Consider the following 14362-nt stretch of genomic DNA (forward strand, 5'->3'; position numbering starts at 1 on the left):
TATATGTGTGGTGTGTGTGTGTAGTGTGTGTGGTGTATGTGTGGTGTGTGTGTGATGTGTTTGTGTGTGGTGTATGTGCGTGTGTGTGATATGTGTGCATGCATGTGCATGTGTGTGTGTGCGTGCAAATGTGTGTGTGTGTATGTGTGGAAGAGGGATCACATTCTTCAGTGGTACAGTGCAGGTAAGTTGCCCTTGCTCAAGTAAATAACCCTTTACTCGTGTTCATTCCTGCAATCCTAATTAAAGGCAGTGGAACACACACACACACATATAAACAACACACACATACACACACATATAAACAACACACACACATATAAACAACACACACACACATACACACACATATAAACAACACACACACATATAAACAACACACACACACACGCAAAAGAGAGAGAGACTATGGTTTTTACAGATGGTATTGCATGTCTGAGCACCTACCTACACATCCTGGAGGTAAAAGCTGAGATTTGGCGGTGTCGGCTGAAAGGAGATGAAAAGCTGCTGGACGCCCTGTTCCCCAGATTCCAACTGACTAACAGATGTAATCAAGCCAATGCGCCAGTGGAGGCAAGTGTAAGCAATGCAGAACACTGGCAGAGAAAGCCCAAGAATAGGCTTGTGGGCAACCAGAGTGCTTGAAATTTACCTGAAGTCCTCAGGGAGGTGCTTTGTGTCCTGTCTTTGTGGAAACTGAAATCAATTAAATAATAATCACCAAAACCTGTCCCTAGAGGCATTGCAGGTGTGGCTGCTGGGTCACGTGTTCGTCAGTAGGTGGCAGAGAGGAGAGAGGCTATGTCTATGCTCAGTGTTCTGACTTGTGACCATCTGAATGATCAGCAGCCTAACAGTCCCCGAAAAAAGTAAGCCTGAGACAACAACCAGTCTACTGCCATGAAACCTGGACAGGGAACTAGCCTGAGATGACCACTAGTCCAGTCCAGGGCTATGCAAGCCTGGCAGGCGGGAGGGGGGGAGGGGGAGAGTCAGTCAGACCATGTCTGAGATGACCGATGCCTAGTGCCATAACACACAGGTGGGGCATAGCACTCCTAAGATCACTCCTGAGGTGACCCCAGACACTCAGAGATCCTGGGGTCTCTTGCTAAGAGGAGCAAGTAAGTGATGGAGAAATGGACGTTAAAGAGAAACAGGGAGTGAGCACAACAAAGAGAGACAGAGCTGGAGACTCCAGGTTAGTGAGGAACAGCCTGACGTAAGTATCTGGTGATGCCACTTGGAATCATGGTGGGGTCCTTGCCTGTGCTACTACCATCAGAGTCACAGTTGTGTCCATGGCCCTGCAAAAGCTGGGGTCTGTTACCACCAAAAGCCAGGTAGAGTCCCTGGTCTGGGCTGGCCCTGCAAGGACATGCTGATGTCTGAGGGCTGTGCAGAATTGGCCCCACCTCTCACCTGGGCACCATGGGAGAGCTGGCCCTCGGGAGTTGAGAGCAAGAGAGCTGACCCTGTTCCTAGTCAGCTGCAGTACTCAGGGGAAGCAGACCCTGCACATTGCGGGAGTTGTGGGTGAGCAGCCATGAGGGTATGAGTATGGGAGAGCTGGCCCAGCAAATTGTCTCCCGTGCAGTGACACAGAGAAGGGAGAGATACCTTCCTGTCCCCTTACCCCTTGCCACCTGTGGCAGGTGGGAGACTTGGCCCTGGTATCATGAGAGAAGGAGAGCTGGCCCTGCCCCTCAACAGTGGTAGCACTCAGGAGAGGGGGGGCCCTGCACCTTGCCCAGGCAACACAGTACAGCTGACCCTGGTGAAGGGGACACAGGTGAGCTGACCTAAGGGCATGACCATGGGAGGGTTGGCCCTGCTTCTTGTCTGCAGTGCAGTGGTGTGGGCAAGGGAGAGATGCTCTTCTCCCCTCCCTCATCCCTTGCCACCTATGGCAAGTAGGAGAGCCGGCCCACAGGTCATAAGAATGGGAGAACTAGCTCTGACCCTGCACCTAGCCTGGGTAGCAGGGTAGAGCTGGCCCTGGCTTCCAGAGTTGTCAGTGAGCTGCCACCAAGGGTATGAGAGTGGAAGAGGCGGCAGATTGACCAGCTCAGATACCTCTCAGGCCCAGATCCAGGGCTTTGAATTGGTCCACCCCAACATCTACCCAATTGATGAACTGCTGGAGTGCATGAAGGGGCTGGTCCTACAGATCCAAAACTACAGGATCTCCATGACACAGGGCAACAACAGGATATCTGTGAGGAGTACCAATGAGGATTCAGTATTGGTAGTGTAGCAGAAGCCAGAGGTCTCGTGTCACACCAACAAGTTACTGTAATGAACATTTGCAAGCAAAGGCGTGTGAACAAAAGGGTATGCTGGGGGATACACTGTGACACATTACAGCTTCCACAGTGAGATTGTTTTTCTGTTGGGGGAGGGTGCAAGGGTGGAGGGAGATGAGTGGGATTGGGGTGCGTGATGTGAAATTCACAACGAACTAATAAAAAGTTAAGGAAAAAAAAAAAGAAAATGAAAAACCAACATGTGGGAACTGGAGAGATGGCTCAGAGGTTAAGAGCACTGTCTGTTCTTCCAAGTGTCTTGAGTTCAATTCCCAGCACCCACATGGTGGCTCACAACCATCTACAGTGAGATCTGGTACCCTCTTCTGGCATGCAGGCACACATGCAGGCACACATGCAGGCCGGATACTGCATAAATAATAAATAAATTAAGTAATTAAAAAAGGGGGGCTACAGAGATGGCTCAGAGGTTAAGAGCACTGACTTCTTTTCCAGAGGTCCTGAGTTCAATTCCCAGCAACCACATGGTGGTTCACAGCCATCTATAATGTACACCTGGCGTGCAAGTGTACATGTAGGCAGAGCACTGTATTTATTTATTATACATAATATACATATACATATTATACACAATAAATAAATACATCTTTAAAAAACATGCTTGTCTTCTTGACTCTAAGGACGGGGAATTGGCACTGCATGTCACCTGCACTAAAGATTTCGAGAACAGAAATCAATCACACAGTGGTTCATATGTTAAAAATGGAAAGGTTCTCCACTGACACAAGGAGACATCTCTCCAAAGAAGATACATAGAGGCCAGCAAGGGCATGAAGAGAAATGCAAATCCAAACCACAACTGTGCGAATGCACAGACACACAAGATGCAGAGAAACCCGACCCTTGTGTACTGTTATGGGGACATAAATGGGTACAGTCACAGGGGAAGACAGTGTGACAGTTTTTCAGAAGACTGAAACTAGAAGGCTGCTGCGAGGGTAAGTGCGTTGAAACGCTTGCCATCCGCCTGAAGACTCAGGTTCAATTCCCGGGACCCACACGGTGAAAGGATGGAGAACACTGACTTCTTTGACCTCCATGTAAGCGCCATGACAGATGTTGTGCATGCAAACACACAACAGTAACGTAAATATAATTCAAAAGTGAAAAATAGAAATGCAGTGTAATTCCAATTTGCTTCTGGGCATCTACCCAAAAGTACCAAAAGTGAAACCCCAAAGACACCTTTGTATATCCTTGCAACATTATCCACAACAATTAAAACCTGGAAGCAACCCAGGGGCCCCCTGATGAATGAATGAATAAGCAAAATGTGGCACATACACGCAACAGCGTATTTTTATGCCCCCGGGGACAACAGGAACGAACCTTGCCGACATTCAGCTGAATGAAACAACTCGATCACAGATGACAAATACTGTCTCACTCTGTTTATGTTAAGACAGTCAAAATTGGTGAGGCAAAAAAGGAAAATGGTATGGGCCCAGCCAGGCTGGTGTTAAGGAAAAAGTGGGAATTACTGTGTAATTCTGTCTGGGAAGATGAAACAGGGTATGGAGATGAATGGTAGTGACTGCCTACACACCAGGAAGAGTGCACTTAATGTCACTGAACTATACACTTAAAGATGACTAAGGTGGGGTGATGGGGAGACGGCTGAGGGGATCTGGGTAGTACAGCCTGGGTACAACCAAGACCCTAGGGCCAGGGCTCTTCACCCTCTGCCCCTTCTTCCTATAGCTCGCTCAGAAATGCCTTCCACCAACAAGCAACATTCCTGGGCGGTTGAGTCAGCACAGTGGAAGTCTGGGGAGGCGCCTGGTGGGGCAGGGGTGGGGGGGTGGGGCAGGGGTGGGGGAGCAGTGGGGCTCAACCTTCCAGTCTTAGCCAATGGATTCCATAAAGGCCCTCAGCCAGGTTCTTCCCCACTCCCTAAGGTTGTGCCCCTGCAGTGGCCAGAGGGGAAAGAGTGATGGCGGAAGAGGGGAAGGTAGGTGAGTCCTGCCAGAGCGAGCAGCAGTGGAGCAGCCCACACCCATGGAACCGAAGACACTTTTCACAAGGACAGACTTCCCCCGCAGTTTTGGAAAATAAGTACCTACGGACTGGGGAGGGGAGTGGGGCTGGAAGGAACCTTGTTCTTATGTAAGCCCTGCCATGCTTTTTTCTTTTCTCCTCCAATTAAAAAAGTTACATTTAAATCTATACAACAGGCCTGGAGATGTAGCTTAGTGATGAAGTATTGACTAACATGACACACACACACGTGTGTGTGTGTGTGTGTGTGTGTGTGTGTGTGTGTGTGTGTGTGTGATATGCACGTGTTTGTGAGCTGGTATGCTCAACCTCATGGGTATTTGTGGAGGCCAAAGGTTGATACCAGAATGCCGTTCTTCAGTCATTCTATTTTCGAGACAGAATCTTTTACTGAACTCAAGGCTCACAAGTTCACAGTTTGGGCTATACTGTCTGGCCAAGGAGGTCCTGGGTTCCTCCTGTCTCTGCCTCCCAGAGTTGGAGTTACAGGTGTGTATGCCATATCTGGTTTTTATATGGATGCTGGGGACCCGAACTCAGGTCTCCAGGATGACCGCTGAGGCAGGGAAGGCATGGCAGCAGGACGGTGAAGTGGCTGTTCACGTGGCACGCACAGTCAGGGAGCAAGGAGGGAGGGAATGGCGCTGCCTACAGCTAGGGTGGTTTTCTTATCCCACTCAACATAATCTAGAAAATTCCTTACAGATGCAGACACATGTTCACAAGGTCTGATCAATAGGTCTGAGAGAGCACAGTTTGTGACTTATGCTCACTGCTGGGCATTTTGAAAGACACGGTGGGTGCGGGCTGTCTGCTTTCTAAGCAGCTGCCCTGCCCATACCTGCTGGGTACCAGCACCCTCCCTTTCAAAGTGCAGTGGACATAAGTCACGCACTGAGCTCTCTCAGTCCTGTTGTGTGCCAGCCCTGGCTGCTGCTTCGGATGCCAGCACTTTTGGGTAAGTTCCCTTCAGAGTATCTATGTGCCTGTGTGTAAAATGTGCCTCGTAGAGCTGTGTGCTGTTTTACATGCATTGTACATAACTCCAGGTGCCAGAGTCCAACACGGCACCCATCACTGTGACTGCTGCTGTAACACCACACCGCCCTATACTGAATGACATTTGCATGCATGTCTTCGCTAGCCCTCAAGAGCAGTGGCTCTCAATTTCTGGGGTCTATCCCTACACCACTGACCTGCAAACCAGAACCTCCAGTAAATAAGGAAGGGGTAGGGACTTGTAGCTCTTTTTTTTTAACAAGCTCTCCCCTCTCCACATACGTACATACTGCAGGAGATTGTATTATGTGCTCACCAAACCTAGAAAGTTCTACAAGGTGAGTTTAATTTCCATATTCCTTTCCAAACAAATACAATGTTCCAAAAACCAGTGGTTCCCAAACTCGGCTGCCACTTCAGACTGATTTTGCAGAAAGGATTCTCATGATTAAAAACCAGTTAGTTAACAGGCCGGGGGAACGGCTCAGTCAGTAAAGTGCATAAGCACAGAGACCTGCATTTGATACCTCCCTCCACCCAGAACCCACATTTAAAAGAGCCAGACATGGCAGTATGCACCTGTAACTCTAGTGCTGGGGTGTAGGGCCAAGGCAAGAGATCTCTGGGGCTCAGTAGGCATCCCTAGACAAAGCAGTAAGTAAGTCCTAGGTCCAGGAGAGAAACTTTCTCAGCAAAGCAAGGTAGAAAGCAACTGAGGAAGAGCATCTGACATTGACCTCTGGCCTTCACACATGTTCATGAATGTGCGTGCGCACAGACACACACACACACACACACACACACACACACACACACACACACACACACAGCAGTAGATTTGTAAACAACTGCTCCAGCCTGCCAGTAAGAGCCTTCCCATCCCACAGGCCAATCTGTATTCACATATACGTCTGTCCCAGGACCTTCTGATACACTGGACACTTCATGAACATTTGTAGGGAGGTTGGCTAGGTCTATTTATTACATGGCTCCACTTAAGTTCGCAGTTGTTTGGCACAGCAACCTAACGGTTTTCATACGCAGCTAAACACAAACAGCCTCTGCCTCAAATCTCAAACCCACATTAGAGAACAGAGCAGCCAGCTCTCCGTGGAACATGCTGACATGTTTCCTTGGGGTTAGATATACTGTGCAAGTGCCTAATGACTGATAAATATAAGCAAATGTGGGTTGCATCAGCCAGAAAGAGCCCAGCATCCGTCAGCAGCACAGGCCTCCCAGCTAATATTTGGATTGTTTCATCCGAAACTGTCAAATTGTAAGGGCATGATAAAAAACGTGTAGAAACTTCACAGTAAGCAATGACTGGCCCTTTACCAATAAGTTAGAAGAGAAGGGGTACCCTGCCATCAAAATGCTCAGCTGAATGCCTGCAGCATGGGCCCGGGGCCCAGAAGAGCCTGCACCCCCGGGGAGATCTCCTAAAGCTCAACCACAGAGCCATTTCCTCACCCAGGACCTCCCTCTTGTCCCAGAGTTCTAACCCCAAAGCTGGTGCCCCCACAGAGACCTGAGTGCTGTATAGACCGGAGAGTTTGCTTGTTTTTTTTTTTAATTTTGAAAGTTATTTTATTTTTGCACATATACATTTATATTATTACACGTATATACAATAGAAGAGCTATGGCAAGAAGAACCGTGACACAATCAGGAATTATATAGATCTTACATTCTTAGTGTTTTGGCTATTTGTGTTTGGCAGAAGACGATGAGCCTCAAAGAACCTCCTTATGGAGATGGCTTCAAATGTGGCAAACTAGCCACTGGGCAAAAGGTCCTCATTTCTACTTGGATGCAGGCAGAGTTGACGGCCAAACTCTGCCAAGATAGGGTAAGCAAGTCTTCAATAGTTCCTGCCTCACAAATATGTCTGTCAGATATATTGGGCCAGAAAGCTGAAGAAGATGCTCCAACATTTTGGGTGACTATTCAAGTAGAAAACTGTCTCTGTCATCTTTTCATTTGGAAAGCTACTAACCTGCACTCCCAGCATACTCAGATAATCAATTTTACTCCTTCTCAAGTCTCTGAGGGAGTTGAAGACCAGGTAGCTTGGTTTTACAATGAAGCTTAATTGTTTAGGAGTTAAGATGTTTTTAGATCTAGATTGGTGTTCTAAGTTGATAATGACAAGATGTGATGGAGATTGAATTACATTCAGAAATTTAGACGCACCAAGACAGACCTGGGAGTTTGAAACACACCATCGGGTTTCACCTTACAACTCTGGGTTGTCACTCAAACTCCTCGGTCCCCAGACACTGAGTGTATCACCTTGGCGTCATCAACTCCTTAGAGCCACCACTGCCTTGCTGTGGAGCCTGACTCTTGTCCTGTTGCTTCTGTAGCCTTGGGAAAAGCACTCCATGTCTTGAGCCTCTAAGAGGAGGATGAGACAAGCGCCTGCCTCACAGCCATTATTGATGAGGGACAAGAACAGCACCTGGTGTGCAAGGAGCATACGATAAACCTTAGGGATGACCTCTCTGTGGTTTTGAAACCAAATACGTTTTTGTCCTTGTCTTTTTATGTTTTAGTGACAACACTCACTAGGCAGGAAACCTGATCTTCACTGGTCTAGGCTATTTAGAGTCTTATCGTTATCCTGTTTGGTGGAAGCAGTTGTGTTGTTCCAAAGCAAGGAGGACAGGAACTCACGCACAACAGGAACCTGGAGGCAGGATGATGCAGAGGCTACAGAGGGGTGCTGCTTACTGGCTTGCTCCTCATGGCTTGCTCAGTCTGCTTTCTTATAGAGCCCAGGGGTGGGACCACCCACAATGGGCTGGGCCCTTCCTCTTCAATCACTAATTAAGAAAATGCCCTACAAATGGATTTTATGGCAGCATTTTTCCAACTGAAGTTCCCTCCTTTCACATAACTTTGGCTAGTATCTAGCCAGCACACCAGCGGGGTTTCCTCAGCCCAGCTCCTCCCACTTCCGCCCAACCCAGCTCCTCCCACTTCTGCCCAACCCAGTTCTTCCCATTTCTGCTCCCTAAGTGGGACATCCAATGGCTTCTCAGAATTTCCTTCACTTTGAAAAGTAATTTTACAATCAAAGAGCAGCATGGTAGAGGCCTTGGAGTTGTAAAGGCTACAAAATGAGTAAAAGCCCACGTGGGGCCCTGGGAAAATGGCTCAGTTAGTAAAGCAATTGTGTGCAAGCAGGAGGACCTAAGTTCCATGCCTAAGAACACATGTAGGGGTTGGGGGAGCAAAGCCAGGTGTGGTCGTGGGAAGGAGACAGGTGGAATTCCAGAGGCTCCTGATTGGTCATCCTAGCCAAATCAATGAGTTCCTAATGACATCAAATGCTGTGCCATGGTCTCCACTGGCCTCCACAGGCACATTCATGCACACACACAGGGCGGGTGGTTGCAAGGTTCCTCCCACCCTACAGAATCAAGGCTCTGCTCTTCTCCAGGCAGGAACAGGGACAGGGACAGAGGGACTGTGGTGTGCACATACCTTCTTTCTGAGGGTTCACGGGCCTGGGCCCGGGTCTGTGGGTGTCGGCTGCCTCGGACCACTGTGGGGCCTGGGCGGCTGGCACTGGAGCCAGTCAGGGCACGTTGCTCCTCACGGTTACGATGCAGCGGTACTGAGGTGCGTACGGCTGACACAACATGGCCAGTGATGGAGAGCGTAGGAACACTGGGTCGTGAGCCTCCTCGAGCACGGTAGGAACTGGGCAGGCAGGGCCGTGTTTGCTCCATCACACCACCACTGCAGCTGCGTGAGCAGGCAGACCAGGGGCCCCAGGAACCCCACACGCCTGGGGAGCCGCCACCGCTGTCCTCTGGGGTTCCCTCGGCCACTGCCATCCGTTGAGGGACCTACAGAGACAGAGTCTGGTTAGAGACCTGAACCTGAGAAACTTGGGACAGGACTAGTTTCTCTACTGGACCCATGTGGACGCCGGATACAATTAAGAATCAAAACAAAATGCATTTAATTCAGCCTGGGTCACAATCTATACCAACTCATAAGAGACAATTTAAGTGACTAGGATCCAGGAAAGTCAGTGCAGTCCTGGTGTTGAGCACTGTGATGGTTAGTCTGATAATTTATCAGCGTGACTGGATGTAGAATCACCATGGAAACACACTTCTGGTGTGATGGCTATTCTTGGTTGCCAGCTTGACTGTATCTGGAACAAAGGAACAAACTACAATCCAGAAATGGAGGGCACACCTGTGAGAGATTTTCTGCTTGGTTTGAAGTGGGCAAATCCACTTCTAGTCCAGACTTTTGAGGTAGGAAGACACACACCTTTAATCAGATCCTGAGGCAGGAAGTCATAAGTCTTTGATCTGGATCTTAAGGCTGGAAGACAGAGGCCTTGATCATGAGGCAAGAAGACATACCATTAACATGGGCCATACCTTCTGCCGGAAGTCTATCTGAGGACATAGAAGAAGGAAGTGTTTGCTCTTTTCCTGCTTGCCCTCTCCTCGCTAGCATGGCCATGCCTTCACTGGCTTTGGAGCCTACTTCAGGATTCCAGCACATACAGAAGACCAGCTGAGATATCCAGCCTTTTGGGACTGAGCAACTACTAAATTCTTAGGCTTTCTGTTCATAGCTAGCCATTCTTAGATTAGCTGAACTGCAGGCTGTAAGTCATTGCAATATACCCTGTAGATAGATAGATGATAGATAGATAGATAGATAGATAGATAGATAGATAGATAGACAGACAGACAGACATTCATTCCATAAGTTCTGTGACTCTAGAGAATCCTGCTAATAATAATTAAAAAACTCCAGGGTTTATCTGTAAGAATTTTTCTAGATTAAGATAGGGTAGAAAGACCCACCTAAGCAAGGACAGCACTGTGCTGTAGCCTGGGGTCACAGACAAAACCACAGAAAGCCAGCTGAGTAGCAACGCTGATCCTTCTCTGCCTTCTGACCACACACACACACACACACACACACACACATGATCACATGATCCAGCCAGTTTCTTCCATACCCTCTCCACCATGGTGGGCTGCATCCTCAAACCCTGGATCAAAGATACCTTTATTAGTTGTTTTTGTCTGCTATTTGTCCCAGGAACGAGGGAAGTAGCTGATGTGTGAGTTGTAGACTCAAAGAGGTATGGTGTCCCTCGATGCCTACCGCCAGGCTGAAAGGGCTGGAATCCCTTTAGCTGCAGGGAGATTGGCACTGTGTCTCCCTGCAGTTAAAGCAATGGCTGAAACAGTTTGGAGGCTGTGCCCGGGAGCCACACTGCCAGGGTGGGGGACCTGGGGAGGGATGTCCCACATCTCTACCACCTCCTAAGCCTTGCCTAGGAAGCTTCCAAGCCTCTAGCGCCAGCCAGCCCATTTGACAAGAGAATGGTCCCAGTGCCTTCTAAGTCCTAGGGAAATAAGTGAGGTTGTCTGTGCACAGCGAAGTTTGGTATTATGAACGTATAGCAAATAGTCACGATCATTTTCCTGATTCCCCACCAAAAGACCTGGGGAAGATCCCAGTGTGCAAGCGCTAGCTGGAGAGTGATGTTGAGCTTGTCTTTCCAGAGACCTGCCATGCTAGGCACTGCGCTAGAAGCAGCTCCAGTGAGGTTCCTTTGTTATGCAGATGTGAACCGAAGTTCAAAGAAAAAAGGCTGCACATGTGTTAAAGATCCTGCCAGGCTGAGTGACCGACCAGAACTTCTGTGGTTATGGAGAGCCAGAAGGTTGCAGTGGTGCCAGACCCATTCTTTTGTCACCTCTGGTTTTGACCTAACGTCCTTGTGGCTATAGACCCCCCCACCCCCACCCCACCCCTCACCTCACCCCCACCTCCGGCTTCCAGCAGCCTGAAGAATGTTATTAGATAACATCTTAGGCTTATATTTGTGACCCACCTACCGATGTCCTCACCAATGTATTTTAAAATTACCTTGTGTTTTCTTCTGTTACTATAAAAACATCACAAATGGTTGAGCATGGTATTTGGGATAAGCTGAATCTGTTTTCCTGGATTGTGGCCACCTACACTGAGCTCCAGAATGAACCATCTCTCTTTCCATTGAGGACACCAGCTATGTTTGGGTCTCAACACAGACGCTCTGAGCACCAGCTCTATACCTGGCTCAGAGTCAAGCAGTCTCCCACTTCCTTTCTGTTGCTGTGATAAAACACCCTGATGACGAGCAACGTAGGGGAGAAAAGGTTTGTTTTAGATAAAATTCCAGGTCTGTTATTACAACGAAGTCAAAACACCAGGAACGTGAAGCAGTGAGTTCAGGCGACAGCCGCTCTCAAGAGCAGAGGAAAAGGAATTACTGCGTGATCCTCTACCACTGGGCTCACTTCCCCCAATCTTATACAGCTTGGGACCCAAACTCAAGAACAGCGTCACCCACGGTGGGCCGGGTCATCCCATATCAGGTAGTGTAACCAAGAAAACCCTCCTTGGACAGGCCCACAGGTCAGTCTGATCCTGACAAGACCTCACTGAGTCTTTCTTCCCAGCGTCAAGCTTGCATGCTAACCATCAAGGTCCTGAGGACAGAGAAGAAAGCACCCAGCACCATCACAAGTGGACTTCGCCCAGCAGCAGCAGCAGCAGCAGAGGCCATGCTGCCAATATATGATAAGGAGGCTCCTAAGAGGGGCCAGCAGCCTTGGCTGGCTGGCTGGCTGCAGCGGGAAGTTTGAAAAGGCCTCTCAGAGAAAAGGCGGGAGCTCCAGGCAGATCTGTGACTGCTCAGTACCTCCTGAAAGTAAAATTGCCGACACAATCTGAGTCTGATGTCTGCCCACCAATCTCATCTTTTGGAAGGGAAACTGAGGCCCAGAGACACTGTGTGGCTCATTCTCAGTCACTGTCTTGGATTCAGACATAACCAGTTCTCAAAACTTATATGTTCTGCTTTCTCTCCTCCCAGCAGACAGATGTTCCTGCCCTGCCAAAGCATCCTCCTAGAACATTCCCCAAGAAGGTTCTTGGCCTTCCTAATGCCGGGACTCTTTAATACAGTTCCTCATGTTCTGATGACCCACAACCATAAAAGTTATTTTTGTTGCTATGTCATAACTGTACTTTTGCTGCACTTACGAATCGTAATATAAATATATGTTTTCTGATTGTCTTAGGCAGCCCCTGTGAAAAGGTCATTCGACACCCCAAACAGGTCGCAAACCACCGGTTGAGAACTGCTGTCCTAGAATGTCCTTCCTGTCCTTGGAGCGCTGAGCAAATCTATGGCTTTCTGCAGAATATAGATTTCTTTCAACGAGCCTCAGGCTTATACCTATGTAGCGCCAAGATGACCACAGATTACCCCAACTCTTCATTTGCATATTTTACTGACCTTGGCTTTGGCCAGCTCAAAGCTCTCACCAGGTTGTGCTCTTCCTCTTCTTCCTTAGAACTTAAGCAGCCAGGCAGTCCAAGAGTTATCAGGAACAAACCTAACAGAGCTGACTCCCAGGATGCCACACAGTGTCACGCATGATGTCATCCATGAGTGATGGCACTAAGCCTGCCTCACAAGGTGGCTGTGAGAACTGACCAGGAACCTGCCTAATGAGCATGAGTAAGCACTCTAGCTGTCCCTTGGTCACTAAAAGCCAGCACTCAGCTCTTCAGCAGGGTTCTGGCCTCAGGCAATCAGTCACCATGAAGCTGCTGACATGGGTGACATTTCAGCATTGACAGGTAACACTGAGGTCACCTTCCTTTAACAAATTGTAGTGAAGAGTGGTCTGAGATAATCTTTATGCTCAAGTTGGCTCTGGAAGGTTCTGGAAGTAACTAGAGCAGGATGGGATAAAAGCAGCAGCCAAGCAGAGGGGCAAGGTGGTTGCCACATTGAAGTCATCAGCAGATCTCAGCTGGCATTAGCTGGCTGATTTAGGGAAGTTCCGTTCAGAGAGCAAAGCAAGCCTACGGGGGATGTGCGGTGAGCCGGCTGCAGACAGGGTCAAAGCAAGAATAAGACAGACGTGAGAAGATGTGGGTCTGGGTGATGACTGACAGCACCTGAGCAGAGAGCTGTGCTTCTGACCTCAGCCAGAGTCTATGAGCACCCTCAGCCCTCTCCCAGTGCTCTGAGCACTGTTTATGAATGCAGAGAATCCCGGGCTGAGGAAGAGACAGCACTAAGGAAATGTAACCACCTAAGCAAAAGAGTACAGGGATGTGGTTAAAGCCACAGGGAGCCCAGGGGCACCAGATGCTGAGGAGGCAGAGGAGGGCTCTCTACCCAGGAGCTTGGGAAAGCACACGTGTCTGGTGACATCTGGTCTGCAGAACTGTGGGGGAATATTCCTCTCTGCTGTTTTATGCCACTGAGCTTGTGATGAGAGAGCAGTGGACTTCTGAGACAAGGCAGGAGAGTATGCCAGCGGCTCTGACCGCAAGTTCTCCCATTGGACGCATGTGCGTGTAAGTCAGATCCATGGCAAGATAGAAATAAGCTACCACCATCCAGGTCATGTTTTTAGAGCCTCCCAGGGCTCCACCCGCTACCTGGGAGGCCGGTGTTATTCCATTCAGGGTACAGGGAGGAAACTGAGACCCCAAGAATCTGTGTGATATGCTGTGGTCTCAGGCTAGTGAGAGGCACATATCAGCCTAAACCCCAAGTCTCCTGTGGGCAATGGGGCGGGGGGTTCCTCCTACATAAGACCACCATGCTGCCTGTACCATTGGTGGAAAACAAGAGTAAAAGGAGGGCTAATTCCACGGGTATGGTTTTTCTAGTGTAAGGGTGGTTAGGGATAAAGGAACAAAGACAGGAAGATGTTTCTGGTACCATTGGGGATATTCACCGTCTGCCCCCTTCCCAGTCTCTTATTAACAGATAACCAGCAAGCTTTCTGTAACATTCCATTAGACATGCAGCTACACAGGGGACCACTTCCCTCAACTAATTCCACCCGAATTTAGCATCCGGTTGCTAAACTGGGCAAGATCCTGGTGGGGAGGGAACATGAAAGCACATTCCATCCCATCCTCCTGACATGACTTCTCAAATTTATAGTATGATTACTACAGGGAGCGCC

General features: G+C 48.8%; 1 non-coding gene across 1 annotated transcript; it reads left to right on the forward strand.

The window, feature by feature from the left end:
- Positions 1 to 729: 729 nt before the first annotated feature.
- On the forward strand, positions 730 to 861 carry LOC127198809 (small nucleolar RNA SNORA17). Its single transcript, XR_007831856.1, has one exon. It is a non-coding gene; the product is annotated as a small nucleolar RNA SNORA17 (small nucleolar RNA).
- Positions 862 to 14362: the final 13501 nt, after the last annotated feature.

Source organism: Acomys russatus, chromosome 14 (genome assembly GCF_903995435.1).
Source record: "Acomys russatus chromosome 14, mAcoRus1.1, whole genome shotgun sequence".
Lineage (NCBI taxonomy): Eukaryota > Metazoa > Chordata > Mammalia > Rodentia > Muridae > Acomys > Acomys russatus.